The sequence below is a fragment of the Mus musculus genome, chromosome 7 (assembly GCF_000001635.26).
Source record: "Mus musculus strain C57BL/6J chromosome 7, GRCm38.p6 C57BL/6J".
Lineage (NCBI taxonomy): Eukaryota > Metazoa > Chordata > Mammalia > Rodentia > Muridae > Mus > Mus musculus.
The window spans coordinates 75,409,077-75,425,219 of NC_000073.6; positions in this window are offsets into that span (position 1 = coordinate 75,409,077).

Below are 16,143 nucleotides of genomic sequence, written 5' to 3' on the forward strand. Positions count from 1 at the left end.
CAAGTCCCTGACTCACATTTGCCTCATTGGAAAAAAACAGGTTGCCTCTACAACATAGTGTTGCTGTAAGACTTAGTTGAATATTGGACCTTTGGGTTTCCAATAACTGAAAGACTAATGATTTGGACTAAACTTGCTGCTGAAAATATAAACACTCTAGAGAATTCTTCCTTCCCTGCTTCCCTCTCTCTTCTCTCTCTCTCTCTCTCTCTCTCTCTCTCTCTCTCTCTCTCTATCTCTCTCTCTCTCTCTCTCTCTCTCTCTCCTTGCCTCCCTCACTTGCTACCTCCCTTCCTCCCTTTGTGTGAGGGCCCTCACACAGTGTGTAACGTAAGATGTCTTTGAATTTTTGATCCAGCTTCCACCTCCCCAGTGCTATGATTAAAGAGATGTACCACTGTCTGAAATGGTTGTTGTTGTTGTTGTTGTTGTTGTTGTTGTTTGTACTGGCTGGTTTTGTGTGTCAACTTGACACAAGCTGGAGTTATCACAGAGAGAGGAGCCTCCCTTGAGGAAATGCCTCCATGAGATCCAGCTGTAAGTCATTTTCCCAATTAGTGATCAAGAGTAGAGGGCCCTTTGTGGGTGGTGCCATCCCTGGGCTGGTAGTCTTGGGTTCTATAAGAAAGCAAGTTGAGCAAGCCAGTGGAAGCAAGCCAGTAAGTAACATCCCGCCATGGCCTCTGCATCAGCTCCTGCTTTCTGACCTGCTTGAGTTCCAGTTCTGACTTCTTTTGATGATGAACAGCAACGTGGAAGTGTAAGCTGAATAAACCCTTTCCTCCCCAACTTGCTTCTTGGTCATGATGTTTGTGCAGGAATAGAAACCCTGACTAAGACATTGTTGTTGTTGTTGTTTGTATGTTTTATATCAAAGGTAGCTTGTCTACCAAGGTCCAGTATTATATTAATCTCCCCCACCTTGTAAAACTTCTATCCAAAGGCATCCCCCCTACCTCTCCACTCCAGAGTTCTGGGATTACCCTGCCTTGTTGACGTGGTTCTGGGGATTAAATCTAGTGCTTTGTGCATCTAGGATGCTAGGCATTCAGTCTACCAGCTGGTCTATACTACCAGACCCTCAAGCTAAGTGCTTAATACCAAATGAATACAACCAAGAGACAATATGGGGAAAGGTACAGAAAAGTAGTTCAAGGAAAAACAAAGGGAGACATATGTGTACCATTTTTCAGTCACCTTGAAATGGTCCTATTTCTTCATCCAAACATCCACATACCTTGTAGTTTTTCCACTAGTTGCTTCTTCCATGGCACATGTCACCATTGGCAACCACAAGGTTCTAAGGTCAGATGGACCAGATTTAAATCTCAGCTGTACCATTCCATCTCTCTGGTCATTTTCCTCATCTGGAAAAAAAAAAAAGAACCAGTATAATATCATCTTATGCTTTATTCTGAGGATCAAACAAATAAATCCACTGAGAGTGCTCAATGCAACAGCTGGCCAGGAAGAAGTCATTATGTAGGCTGGGTGTAATAGCACATCCCTTTAATCCCAGCACCCAAGAAACAGAGCACGTGGATGGATTGCTGTGAGTTTGTCACCAGCCTGCTCTACATAGTTCCAGGTAAACCAGAGCTACTTAGAGACACCCTGTCTCAAAAGACAAAGTCACTATATGATGGTATGGGTGATGATGCTGATTTTCTGAAATGCTTACACGGGCCCCTTTCCTTATTTGTCAAGTTGAATCAATGCTTTACAATGTAAGTCAAATGTTACCTACCCCTTAACTCTTCTTTGATTCTATGCACTAAAACACTTCACACAGAGTCTCTCCTGTAGCCCTCAGCACAGACTTCTCAACCTGTGGGTTGAAACCCCTTTTGGGGGTCAAATATCAGATGCCCTACATATCAGATATTTATGTTACAATTCACAATAGTATCAACTTTACAGTTATGAAGTCGCAAAATAACTTTCTCATTGGGGTCAGCACGAGAGAAACTACACTAAAGGGCCGCAGCATCAGGAAGGTTGAGAACCATTGCCTTAGTGCAGTGTGTTACAATAACACATGGGTCTGTTTATTTCCTCCACAGACCTGTTCATAAATCCCTTCTAACATGAAAAGCATGAGTTTCTAGAACAGAACTTGACACATAAGAGATGCTTAGTAATAGTTGGCAAAGGGGTGTATTGATTTCATTTGCCTTAATGGAAAAGTTCCTTTTACAATTGCGTTTCTTTTAAGGATCCTGCTCTCTGTTTTATGCTCATATTAAAACAAAACCATGAAGCATTGTCCGATCACTGGAGCGGCTACTACAAAACAGAAGCTTCCTAGTAGCAACCCTGGCACCTAGCTGCCTGCTTTTGTTCTGCTTGAGCCACCGAGTGTCTGAAAAGTGACTAAGCCTCCATAAAAATGATATTGGCAAACCTATGGAGTTAATGAATCATGAGGTAAGAGACCAGAAAAAAAAAATCTTCCTGCTTGTGTGGGAACGTGGATTTGAATTGACTTCCTGGTTCTGCTGTATTAATGGGACGAATGCTGACCTTGGGGTTAGAAGATTGGCATTTAGGTCTCAGATTCACTCCGTTTGTTATGTGACTGCACAAAACCTAGCTATCCTAAAGTTCACCTTCTTCACGTGTCAGCTGGGTTTTCTTGTACATACCAGACTGTGTTTGCTGTGAGGTCAGTACGTTGAAGCACCCATCAATGGCTAAATGTTTTTAAATTACAAAGATAGTTGACTAACCTGGGTCCCAGCGTGTGAGATAGACGCAGAGGATCAGGAATTCAAGGTTACCCCTAACTGCCTGAGATGCTCCTCCAAAAAAATAAGCAATAACAAAGATAATTGCGTATGCTAGAGAGGGCCCAGGTCTATTCCTGTTCTCAGCACTCAGTGTATAGCCTGGGCTTCCCTTATTACAAAACCAGGTACTTTCCCTAGGAACAAAGTGATATTGTGCTTGCCTTCCAGGTACAAAGCCCTAGGTTTGATTCTCAGCACTGAAACAACAAAACAGCCCCAAACAAAAAAACCAGGGCTCTTTGGAATTTGAACCAAACTTCTAGTATGAAAGTTTGGCAAATGTCTGTGCTGGGTTCCAGAGAAAACAGCCCTGGAGGGATTGGGGGAGCACGTAGGAGGGCTCATGCTTTCCCCATGACTGGACGTGCTCTGACACATTCATCCACGGTAACAAGTGGAGAGAGGCGTGGGCTGCTCCTGTGGAAGCCTGGGAACATGCAGAAGACTGTAGAATGACATGGCTTTAAACATCAGCTCCGAAACACCCTGGCTCGTGAGTGAAAACAGTTCCTCCCAGCGAGAGACCCGTGTGAGGCCGTGAGAGTCGGAGCATCAGGGGATGCTCTGGTGGCATCACATCTGAATCACTCAAGAGCAGAGTCTGGCTTTAGGGATCCATCTGCTCATCCTGATTAATCATCCCAGAACTCTCCATTTCGAAAGCCAAAGCAAGTTCATAGCGCAACGCAGCTATTCCACGGTGGCACTGCTTGGTCCAGGAAAACAGTATTATTTCCCTAGTTGTATATTCACGCAATTAGAGGACCCTGGCATGCAATATTTATACAGTATCAGGAGGAATCCACAGAAGCTGAGGCCCACAGAGAAGAGGCACAGCCCTGGGAAGTCTTGAGCAGGACCAGAGTCCAGGTGTCTTCACTCCCAGCCTAAAACTCCACCTCCTCATCCTCCACCCTCCCAGGCCAGTGAACTTGGAGAAGCCAGATGTTTCCATTGATCAGCTGTAGTCCAAAGAAAGGGTGGAGCCCGGTCAAAGGGAAATTTGTTAAGTAAACAACCTAGCCAGCTGCAAGGCAGTTCAAACCTCCTACTATAGACTGCATGAGAGTCATCATCTAAGGGAGGCCCAGGTTGTCAGGACACTTACGGGAGTTGCATCAAACTCAAGATGTTTGCCCAACCAGTTCTCTTCCTCATTAGTCTTCCCCAAGCAGGTTGGGGATTGAACGGAAGGCTTTGTGCTTGCTAGACAAACACTCTACCCACTGAGCCCCCGCTCCAGCCTGGAAGCTGAGACGTTCATACCAATGATCTGAAGCACTGGTTCTCGAGCTTTGGATCTCGACTCCTTTGGGGATCACATATCCGATATCCTCCAGATTCAGACAATTCATAACAGTAGCAAAATTGCAGTTATGAAGTAGCAACAAAATTTTATGGCTGGGAGTCACCACAACAGTAGAAGATATATTAAAGGGTCACAGCATTAAGAAGGTTGAGAACCACTGCTCTAAGCTCTCCTTAACTGTCCTCTAACATTTTATCCCCACAACTCTCTGAGTCACACAACAATAATAATTCACAATGAGAGAACTGAGGCGGGAGGTGCCAGGACATTCTCCCAGTCACAGGCTCAGAAGGTCATAGAGCCGTGTAGAATGTGGTCCCTGTCACCAGTGGCATTTGGTCCATCACATTGAAAACTGCATACTGACACAGTTTAAGTATACCAACAATTTAGTTCTAGATATTAACTATCTGTATGCATATTCCACAGATAAATAAATGGTCCATTTCTAAGCAATGCCTTGGAAAAAGTAATTGTATTTTGAACATTCAAAAAAAAAAGTTTACATCCATACACATATAGGCAGACATGTTTCACTGGTGATTCCACATTCACGTGTAACCTGAAGATTCAAGGAACTGTCTCCATTTCATCATGCCAAAATCACATGTGCATTGTTAAGTCCCAGTCCAGTCTGCCCTCTGTGCTCTGAAGAAAATTTGTCTCCTTGTCACTCACCTTCAAACTAGTTTAAGGTAATAATAAGTCCCATTTAGTCAGTGATTACGTACCAAGCAACTATGCTAAGCCTTTTAAATTAATTACCTCCCAGCAATTACTGGAGAGAATTACCATTATTAGCTGACTGGATACATCGCACATGACCACTGAGGAACAGAACCATGCTCTAAGCCCCCGTGCTCTGACGTCATCCAGCTGTGAAGCCCATACTTAGAAATTTAGGGAAATGAAGCTGTGGACCAGAAGCTCAAGCCCCGCCCCATCGTGGTTGAGGAGGCAGCTGATCCAAGCTACCCTGTGCAGTGGCACCAGCTCTTGGTGTGTGCTGAGATGCAGCTCTGGAGAATCCTGGGTCTGGTCATTTTATCGCTAACAACTGCCTGGGGGTTCAAACTCACATAAAGCAATGATCATAGGCATAGTGTCTGTCTTGTGGGTAGGTTAGAGTTTTAACTCTTTTTTTTTTTTTTTCCAACAAGCCAGTTTGGGTAGATGGCTAGCATTTGTTTACGTTTCCAAGGCCCGCAACAGGTAGTAACATACCGATGTAAGATTGACCTCATTCAATTGCCCAACAGCCTCTGCTCTTGTTATCTCATTACCTGAGCACAATGCCTTCCTGGTGTGCAGAGAGTTAATGAGGTCACCATCCCACACAGGAGAGCTTTTATTCCAGGGCTGGGCTTCTGCTGGGGCCTCTTCTCCCTGCTTTAGCCACCTGTGGTCACTCCTTCACATCCATTGGCTGTCTTTGGTGAACAGGCTATTGTTCTGTGGATGTTTTAAATGGCCCCTTTTGCCTATTTTTATTTCTTCTAATTAGGTCAGCAGCTTCTTGGGGACAAAGATTCTTTTACTTATTTGACACCTCACCCATAATGCATAGCATTCTCTTTGTATCCAATAGGTAGTCAGGCGTGCATTGTTGGCTGACTTATTTTCTCTGCCTCACCACCAACATAAGAGGAAAAAATAATCAAGCAGAAAGGGAAATGAATGAGCAATGGTCTAGATGTCTTTAGCTTCAGAAAAATTAATAGTTCTCTCTGCATTTTTATGGAGGATTCTTACTTGACGGTCACATTTTCCTACACATTAATGACGTTTTTGGTTGTGTTCTGGTGATAGTTGTTGTTATTGTTGTTGAGGCAAGATCTCACTTACTCTAAGCCCAGGATTCCCTGCAGCCCATGCTAGCCTAGAACTCACAGCGATCCTTCCACTTCCAGCCCCTCCAAGTGTTTACGTTACAGACACGATATCATCCCCTATACCAGCATTTTTTTTTTAAAGACAAGATTCCTTGTAGCCCAGGATGGCCTCAAACTCCTGATCTTTCTGCCTCTGGGATTCTATGCTTACAACACCATACCCAGCTATAGTGACTTAGTTTTGTTTTGTTTTGAAACTGGGTCTCATTATGTATCTTGGGTTGTCCTGGAACTTACTCTGTAAACCAGGCTAGCCTTGAACTCACAAGAGCTCTGCCTTCTTCGTCCTCCTGAGTGCTGGGGTTAAAGCTGTACACAGCCCTGACCTTGCAGCTATGTTGACTTTTCTAAACAAAGTGAAAGCCTTACTGAGTGCTAGGTTCCTTGTAGACATCCCTGTTTTATTTATCCTCACAGTAACAACCATCAACAATAACTGGTTTTATCATTATTGAGATTGACTGTCTGGGATATGAAGGAATTGCCCCAAAGCTTTCTGTCTGAGAACTAATGGAAGTGAGACTCAAGGCCAGTGGAATTCCAAAGCCCAAGGTTTTCCACTCCACTGCCTGTCCCGAGGCTCTGTCCCATGGTTTTCTGGCCCATCCCTTTCATTCCTTTTCTGTTTGACTGGCTTATCTGTAAATTGCGTAACACAGACTCCAGGGAAGTCTGATAATAGCTTTGAAAAGGGAGCACGTGGACTGAATGACAGCAACAAAGGGAAAGAGCATAGTTTACTGATCCCTTGTGGTAACCAGGTAGTTACTAGCCCTTTCCCAGTAACCAGGCTGTTTCTAGGCCCTTCATGGTTTTTGTTTTGGTTTTGTGTTTTGAGACAGAGCCTGCCTGGTAAAGCCCAAGCTGGATTCAACTGGCTAGATGGCTGAAGATCTTGGTTTTCTGACCTTCCTGCCTCACTTCAGGAATTACAAGTGTGCAACACCACACCCCATTTATTGATTCAGCTTACAGTCCTGAGATTCAAATGAGAAAGCTGAAGACCAGGAAGTCACATGACTTGTTCTTCAGCCCACAGGTCTTAGGTAATGGAATCACAACCTCACCCCAGAACTAATACGGAAGCAGAGTAGAAAATAGGAGATTAAATAAAATGCACACTTCGTGGTTTAGGGTGCTGTCTTTAGAGGGTTCTAGTGTCTCGTGCCATACAGGTTAGTCTGAGTGCATCAAGATTCTAAAATCTATGAGCTTCTGACACTGAAAATATTGGACACTTTCTCTGATGTGGTTCACTGAAGCTCAAGGAGGAAGCGCAAGAGGTCACAGGCCAAAGCCACATGTCCGACCAATCTCATGGTTCAGAGATGCTGCTGCTCACACATCCTTCTTGGTGACAGGAGAACCCAGAAAGCACCGGCTGCACTGAATGACCTTGGACTCTCCACAGACCACGTCCCAGGAAGAGATCTGGTCTGAAGCATCCTTTGGCTATGGAGCACACTATATGGACAGCTCCCAAAACAAGATTAAAAGAATTCCTTTTGGATCACAGATACAGGGGATAGTTGCTTTCTCTTCTTAGCAGTCATTCATTTGTTCCTGGCAAATGAACCCCATATGTTTGTACTGTTTGTAAATTGACACTCCCCACCCTTGGCAGGCAACTGGACTCAGCCAATCACAGCCATTTGTTCCCTTTTTCTAGTTTCTATCTCCTGTAAACCATAAGGGCAGATTATAATTATTACTAGTATTATTTGGCTGGGTTTTCTAAAGTGTGTGTGTATGTACACTTTTGGATGCCAGTCCATTTTAGAAACAGAATAATCTCAGTGTCCCACAAAGGAACACAAAACCAATTCAAAAGGAGCTTGGTAAGTCATTTATTTGGGGGAAAAGAGTGTTTCAAGGTCCAAATTGGTCTAGTGAGCACCATGGCCAAGAAAGTCTTTTATCCCTGCCTCTCATCCCATTTGTGGGAGTTGACCTTCACAATCTAACTCCATTGGCCTATTGGTGCAAAGGAGGAGGTTCAGGAACTAGGACTCTTTGCCTTTGATAGATAAAGCCTTAGATAGAAAAAAAACCAAAAGACTTTTCTCAAAGTTGTCCCCTTCCATACGATTTTTGAGGCAGAGTTTCTCCTCTTTCTTCCTCTTTGCACATTACTGGCTAGTTGGCCCTGAGCTTCCAGGGAGTCTTCTGTCTTCTACTGAAACTGGTTGTCTTCTTCTTCTTCTTCTTCTTCTTCTTCTTCTTCTTCTTCTTCTTCTTCTTCTTCTCCTTCTCCTTCTCCTTCTCCTTCTCCTTCTCCTTCTCCTTCTCCTTCTCCTTCTCCTTCTCCTTCTCCTTCTCCTTCTTCTTCTTCCCCTTCTTCTTCCCCTTCTTCCCCTTCCCTTTCTTCCCCTTCCCCTTCTTCCCCTTCCCCTTATTCTTTCCCTTCCCCTCCTCCTCCTCCTCCCCCACCCCTCCTCCTCCTTCTCCTCTCTCTCTGTCTCTCCCTGTCTCCAGGTCTCTTTACCCTCCCCCTCCTCGAGACATGGCCTCATTAAGTACTCTTGACTGTCCTAGGACTTGTAGAGTAGACCAGGCTAACCTGGCCCTCATAGAGATTCTCCTGTCTCAGCTTCCTGAGTTCTAGTGTTAAGAGTCGTGGACCATCATGCCTGGCTTGCATCTGTCTTTTCATATGGATTCTGGAGATAGAACTCAAGTCATCAGGTTCCAATAGCAAGAGCTTTTTACCCAGGGAGACACCTCACCAGGCAAGAGTTACTCTGTTTATTCCTTGCTGCCCCATGTAGAGCTTGGTGTGTGGTAATGATACAGTTGTATGTTGTTTCAGTGAGTGCATGAACATTTGGAAAAGCAATAGGAGAAGGGACTCCAGAACCTTTTCTCTCAGACTTGGGTTCAAACCCATGAGCTCTCAGCTGATGGTTTCTTTCTCTTTTTGTTGTCCTTTGTGGGTTTTTTTTTTTTTTTTTTTTTTGCTTGTTTGCCTATTTGTTTTGAGACAGGGGCTTACTCTGTAATCCAGGCTGTTTTGGAACTCACTGTATAGTTGGGGCTGGCCTTGGATACTCTGATTCTCCTGCCTTCGCTTCCTGAGTGAGGGAATTGCAAGCATGAGCCACCATACCCAGCCTCATATACTAACTTCTTGATGTTTTCAAATTACTTAATGTTATTGAGATTCAGTTTCTTACCTAAAAATAGGACATTAAAAAAATCTGCTCTTGGAATTATGAAGGTATTTGAGATTATGTCACCCAGCCTTTGCCTGCCACATTGCAGATTCATGTTACACACATGGGGGTGACCAATGGTATATATTTGGCTCAGTATGAGAACCAATATCTTTATCCAATAGTACCATGCATCCTCACTGACTTTTAAAATGGCTAATCAAAAATTCTGATGGAACACATCTGATAAATTTCTGGAAAATGAAGAATGGTACCATGACTTTTGTTGCCATGTGTTATGAGCTGAGTATTGTGGTGGACTGAATGTTGTATTCTACAAAATTTATATGGTGATAGGCCAGCCCCCATTGACAGTATCCGAAGATGATGTCTTGGTGTTCTAATGTAAACACCAGATTGCTCTTTCTCCCCAGTACTCTGTATTTTCATTACTCAATACCCTTCCTGCTTTGCCATGTTAGAACATAGCAAGAAGACAGCTGTCTGTAATTCAAGAAAAGATCCATCACAAAATCCTGACCATACTGGCTCTCTGATCTAACCCCTAAATTGTGTAAAAATTAATGTCTGTTGCTAAGGCATCTATGACCTTTTGCTATGGAAAACTGCTAATTTAGACCCTTAAGCATGCTCCCTTTTCATTAAACACATAATAGATTTGAGGCTCCATATTATGAAATAGTAAAGTGAGATAAAGATATCAAGACAAAGAGAGTATTTTACTATAGAAAATGTAGATGAATAGGAAGAGTAAACAGTGTATATAAGTCAAGCCAAGCTCTAGAATTGAGCTATGAATTTAACTACAAGCTTCTAGTTCCACAAGAGAAAAGGGGAAGAGAGAGAGGAGTGCTAAGGCTATCCTGATTGGTTTAATGTCCAGGGAGTTAAGAGACTCCTAGAGTTCAAAGGTAGCATTAGTTATTTAACATTGTGTAAGGTGTGACTACTTGACTCCTTCATTATATGATTGATGCCTTAACAGATGTGCCCCAGTGAATAGGTTCAAATTAGTATGTTGAACCCTCACAGCAGTCGTCGAGCTGAGACCGTGTGCTCATCATAGCTAATGAAATGTCTGGGGCTCCCTTTCAAGCTGGTGGCAACATGCTCACAGAGACTCTGCATCTCTGTCTTAAGAGCACAGATAGGATTTACGGGGAACATTTCCCCACTCTAAGGCTTTTTCAGATGTTCTTCAGGGCGCTCTTGAACCTTATCTGTGCTCACCACTGCACCTCATCTTTATGTAAGTCCCAGGGATCAGCTCAGAGAATCAGGAGAACAAATTCATGTTTGGGATAGCCTGAACTACATAGTAGTCCAGGTTAGCTAGGGTTACATGGTGACACCCAGCCTCAAAACAGCAATAACAGAAATGTAAAAACTCCAAAACATTTCAACTAGCTGTGATGCTATCTCACAAATGAGATAATAGGACTTGCAAGGGGTCTGCAGCGAAGAAAGCCAGCCATTTAGATATGCATGTTTTTAATCTTTTATTCGTGTATTTATTTTATGTAAGGAAGAACAGGTGCTACGACTCAGATTGGAGGTCAGAGAACAGCTTGCTAGTATCAGTGCTCTCCTTCTTCCATGTGGATCCGGGGGTCGAACTCAGGTCATCAGACTTAACAGCAAGTCCCTTTACCCACTGAGCCACCTCCCTGGCCGTAAAATAGACATTTCTTAACAGTTATAGTTTAGATGATAATATTAATATCAATTGGAAAAAAAACCTTTGTGTTTTACAAATAACAATGATCAGATGAACACTAAATTAACCATGACAAAATAATAGCAAAAAGATTAATTCTATCTTTATACTCTGTCAGATGCCGGGGATCCCAAATCCCTTAGATTAAACAGCATTAAAAATAGAAGAGCATTTGTTTAGTTGGGTTTGTTCTCATATGACAGTACAGTGCTCATCATTGCTCTGTGTGTGTGTGTGTGTGTGTGTGTTTGTGTGTGTGTGTGTGTGTGTGTACACGCTGGAACACATGCATGTACAGGTATACACACTCATACAAGTTCCTGTTTGTGTCTGTACACAAATGTACATGATGTATATGTAGATATCATAAGACCACTTTGGCTGTCATTCCTTAGGTGTCATCAGTGTTTTTGCTGAAACACCCTCTCCTATGATCCTATGATCCCCAGTAGGCTAAACTGACTGGCTGGTGAGCCCCACAGATTCACCTGTTTCCACTTCTCCAGTGTTGGGATTATAATCATGCCACCATGACCAGCTTTCTTAAATGGGTTCTGGGGCTCAAACTCCAGTCCTCCAGCTTGAAGCACAAGCGTTTTACCAACTGAGGTATCCCTCCAGCTCCTGGCTCATTTTTCTTTATTTTTTTTAAGATGTATTTTTTTATATATATGAGTACACTGCAGCTGTCTTCAGACACACCAGAAGAGGACATCGGATCCCATTACAGATGTTGTGAGCCACCATGTGGGAATTGAACTCAGGACCTCTGGAAGAGCAGTCAGTGCTCTTAACCACTGAGCAATCTCTCCAGCCCCTCATCTTTCCTTCTTTCTTGTTTTTTTTTTTTTTCAAAGTACAACCCTGTGTTTTTATTGTCTTTATAGCATAATGGGCTTAGAATTGGGTCACGTAGGCCCTTTCTCTTCTTATCAGTTCCCAGTTCAAGATGCTTGTCTCTCTTAAGAGCCACCATTCCCTTGGGTGTGAGATTGGTCTCAGCATGCTCAACCCTCAGCACAACAGCCTGGTGACTTTAGCCTGTTGGAAGGAAATCGGCTGGGTCTGCCCTCTGTAGCCACTTTGTTTCCTATCATAATGTCACTTCCTCTGGGCATACAGAGAATCCTTGTCCTTCTTGTACTGTGTCACTTTGTGGGGCTGGTGCCTGCCTCATTTCAGTCCTGTGGGACTTAAGAGCATTCACCTGGGGAAAGTATTGTCCATTCAGGGCAAGAGATTAAGCTGGTTGCTAGTGGGGCCCTGATCTAGGATCTTGCCACATTGCAGGGACCACTTTCGTGAGTAGGTTTGAATAGTGATCTTGAGAGAGAAATCATTTTTATACTAAAAATACATTTTTAATTAGGTATTTTCTTCATTTACATTTCAAATGCTATCCCAAAAGTCCCCCATACCTTCCCCTCCCTCCCCTACCCACCCTCTCCCACTTCTTGGCCCGGGTGTTCCCCTGTACTAGGGCATATAAAGTTTGCAAGACCAAGGGGCTTCTTTTCCCAATGATGGCCAACTAGGTCATCTTCTGCTACATATGCAGCTAGAGACACGAGCTCCGGGGGTACTGGTTAGTTCATATTATTGTTCCACCTATAGGGTTGCAGACCCCTTTAGCTCCTTGGATTCTTTCTCTAGCTCCTCCATTGGGGGCCCTGTGTTATCCAATAGCTGACTGTGAGCATCCACTTCTGTGTTTGCCAGGCACCGGCAAAGCCTCACAAGAGACAGCTAAATCAGGGTCCTTTCAGCACAATCTTGCTGGCGCATGCAATGGTGTCAGCGTTTGGAGGCTGATTATGGGATGGATCACCGGGTATGGCAGTCTCTAGATGGTCCACCCTTTCATCTCAGCTCCAAACTTTGTCTCTGTAACTCCTTCCATGGGTGTTTTGTTGCCAATTCTAAGAAGGGGCAAAGTGCCCACACTTTGGTCTTTGTTCTTATTGAGTTTCATATGTTTTGCAAATTGTATCTTGTATCTTGGGTATTCTAAGTTTCTGGGCTAATATCCACTAAACAAAGAATTCTCACCTGAGGAATACTGAATGGCTGAGAAGCACCTGAAAAAATGTTCACCATCCTTAATCATCAGGGAAATGCAAATCAAAACAACCCTGAGATTCCACCTCACACCAGTCAGAAAGACTAAGATCAAAAATTCAGGTGACAGCAGATGCTGGCAAGGATGTGGAAACAGAGGAACACTCCTCTATTGTTGGTGGGATTGCAAGCTTGTACAACCACTCTGAAAATCAGTCTGGCAGTTCCTCAGAAAATTGGACATAGTACTACCAGAGGATCCAGCAATACCTCTCCTGGGCATATATCCAGAAGATGTTCCAACTGGTAAGAAGGACACATGCTCCACTATGTTCATAGCAGCCTTATTTATAATAGCCAGAAGCTGGAAAGAACCCAGATGTCCCTCAACAGAGGAATGGATACAGAAAATGTGGTACATTTACACAATGGAGTACTACTCAGCTATTAAAAAGAATGAATTTATGAAATTCCTAGACCTGGAGGGTATCATCCTGAGTGAGGTAACCCAATCACAAAAGAACTCACATGATATGTACCCACTGATAAGTGGATATTAGCCCAAAAAATACATTTTAAATAGAAATGGAATTATACTACTTCCCTCCTCCCTTGTCTTCCTCCAGCTCCTCCTAGCTATTTTCCTTCCAATCCTCCCTGTACCTATCCGTACTCTCAAGCTGATAGCTTCTTTTCCTTAGTTATTACTGTTATGTACATATATAGCTATATGTTAACACAACCTACAGAGTCCATCTTTGTTCTTTTTGTGTACAAGGTTTCAAGGCTGACTACTCTGGATTGGACAAGCAGTGAGGGGTTCATCCTGGTGAAAGGCTAGTTCTCCTCCTTTCTTCAACCATTGGACGCTTGTAGTGTTTTGGTCTAGGGATGAGACGCCAAGAGAGTATCCCCCTTCCACGTTAGAGTGTCGATCGATACTGCCATTGTTCCAGTCTTGTTTATGCAGACATTCCTAGAAGAGACGGTCTCACAGCTGACTTCCTGATATTCTGGCTCTTACTATCTTTCCGCCCCCTCTTCTTTGATGTTCCCTGAGACATAGATGCAAGAGCTGTAATATAGATGGATCCAGTGGGGCTGGGCTCCCTACTATCTGTTGATCTCTGTGTTGGATACAATTGTGGTTTTCTGTGACAGTCGCCATTTGCTGTAAAGAGAGGCTTCTTTGATGAGGCAGCTACATCTTCTTATCCAGGAAAGATGTCCCAGACACAAAGAGTGAGAGAAATCTTTCCAGTAATATAATTTCCAGCTAAATAAGAGAACAACCTTCTTTGATCTAAAGCAAAGAAGTCATTATTTACCCTTTTCACCAACAGCTATTTGTGCTGGGTATTTAAAGAAAATCTCATGATCAAGACATGGTGGTGCATACCTTTAATCTCAGCACTCAAGAGGCAGAGGTAGGGGGAATCTCTGTGAATTTGAGGCCAGCCAGATCTACAAAATGAGCTTCATCTACACTATGAATCAGGGCTATATAATGGGACCCTGTCTCAAAATAAAATAAAATCATTTCATGAGGCGTGATGCTCTCTTGAGAGCTTGTACTCTAGTTGGGAGAGACCCACACATACTACAATGAGAGATACTGTTCCGTTCTACAATGGGAGCCTTAAGGGTGGAGAATGCAATCTGGCCCAAGAAAGTCAAGAACTGACTGCCAGAGGAGAAAAAAAAAGAGTCACAAGCCACATTTTTAAAAGGACGCTCTGAAGGAAATAATGTAGTCATTCCAGGCCAAAGGACCTAGTCACAGAAATATCTTGGGTGTGCGGTTTAAAGGTACACTGAAACTGCTGAGGGTAGAAAGTGTATTAAAGTGGTTATAAACACCGTGATCAGAGACACAGTATGGCATGGGCTCTGAGCCGACTTTAGACCCCAGGACCACAGGCAGCATTGGTCAGGAGTGGGGCTCTGAAGAGCCTTTGGTTGATGTGTTAAAGGTCAGAGACCCTTCTTAAAGGTCTCTGAGAAAGGGGGAAGGTTTAACAGCACAAACCTGGCTAAAGCTGGGGAATCTAGGCTGGGCTGAAAGTATTGTGGCCTGAGCAGCAGTTCTTCATAGATAGAAAAACACCTTAACCAGGGGCAGTGTGATGGGATCAGGTTACTCCCGAGACTTTAACGGATGCAGTTGGGCTGGGGGGTAGGCATTCCAGGAAGAATTCAACATGGTGTTGGAACGGATAAAAACAAGCAGCTGAGAGTCATAGCAGCCACCCCGAGGTTTTAAGCTGAGGAGATAGGAAATACCCAGAGAGGGCTGCACATCTCCATTCTTCGGACTGTCCCTAGATGCATTTGGTCCCAGAAAGCAGCTGCTATGACTGACTGCTGGAGAAAAAGGTCTTGATGGTATGGAATTCAGGCGACTGTAATTACAGATAATAGGTCTCAATTTGCCCGTCAGGAATTTGCACAGTTGGCTCTATCACTGGGAATTTAAATATTTTTACTTCCCAATTGTGCATTGAAGTCAGACAGCAGATGAAGCAGAAGTGGTCCAAGATTCTCACCAGCTCAGTACATTTGCCTTGGAAATGTCCAGAACATCCTTGTGGCCTTCCCCCATCAAGGGAGTTTTCCCTGAGCAAGCTCAAGCCACTGTTGGGTCCTGGGTCTGGAAAGTTGAAGAAGCAGGGCTTGCTGGCATGGTAACAATAGAGCATTTTCTTGGAGCCTGTGATGAATTATGAGAACTGTGTCCACTGGATGCTAGTCTTTGATTGAGGATGACATAGTGTTCCATCACACTGTCTGGAACCAGTTCCAAAAGAATAAAAAAGTGACTTGTAAATGAATGTTGGAAGCATTTTCTTCCTTCCTTCCTTCCTTCCTTCCTTCCTTCCTTCCTTCCTTCCTTCTTTCCTTCCTTTCTTTTTCATTTTGAGATGCAGTTTCATTATATAGCTTTGGCTGGCTTGGACATCACTGTGAAGAGCAGGTTGTCCTCCAATTTACAGGGATCAACCTGCCTCCACCTCCGCCTCCGCCTCCGCCTCCGCCTCCGCCTCCGCCTCCGCCTCCGCCTCCGCCTCTCAGGTACATGCACCACTACATCTGGCGGATGCACTTTATTAGCCACCTCTTTTGCTCCTTGTGCCTCCACTCCAGAACCAGCCAGTTTTGTTTTCTACCTGCTGTGATTTCCGTCTTCAATGTCCTCAATTGTGTA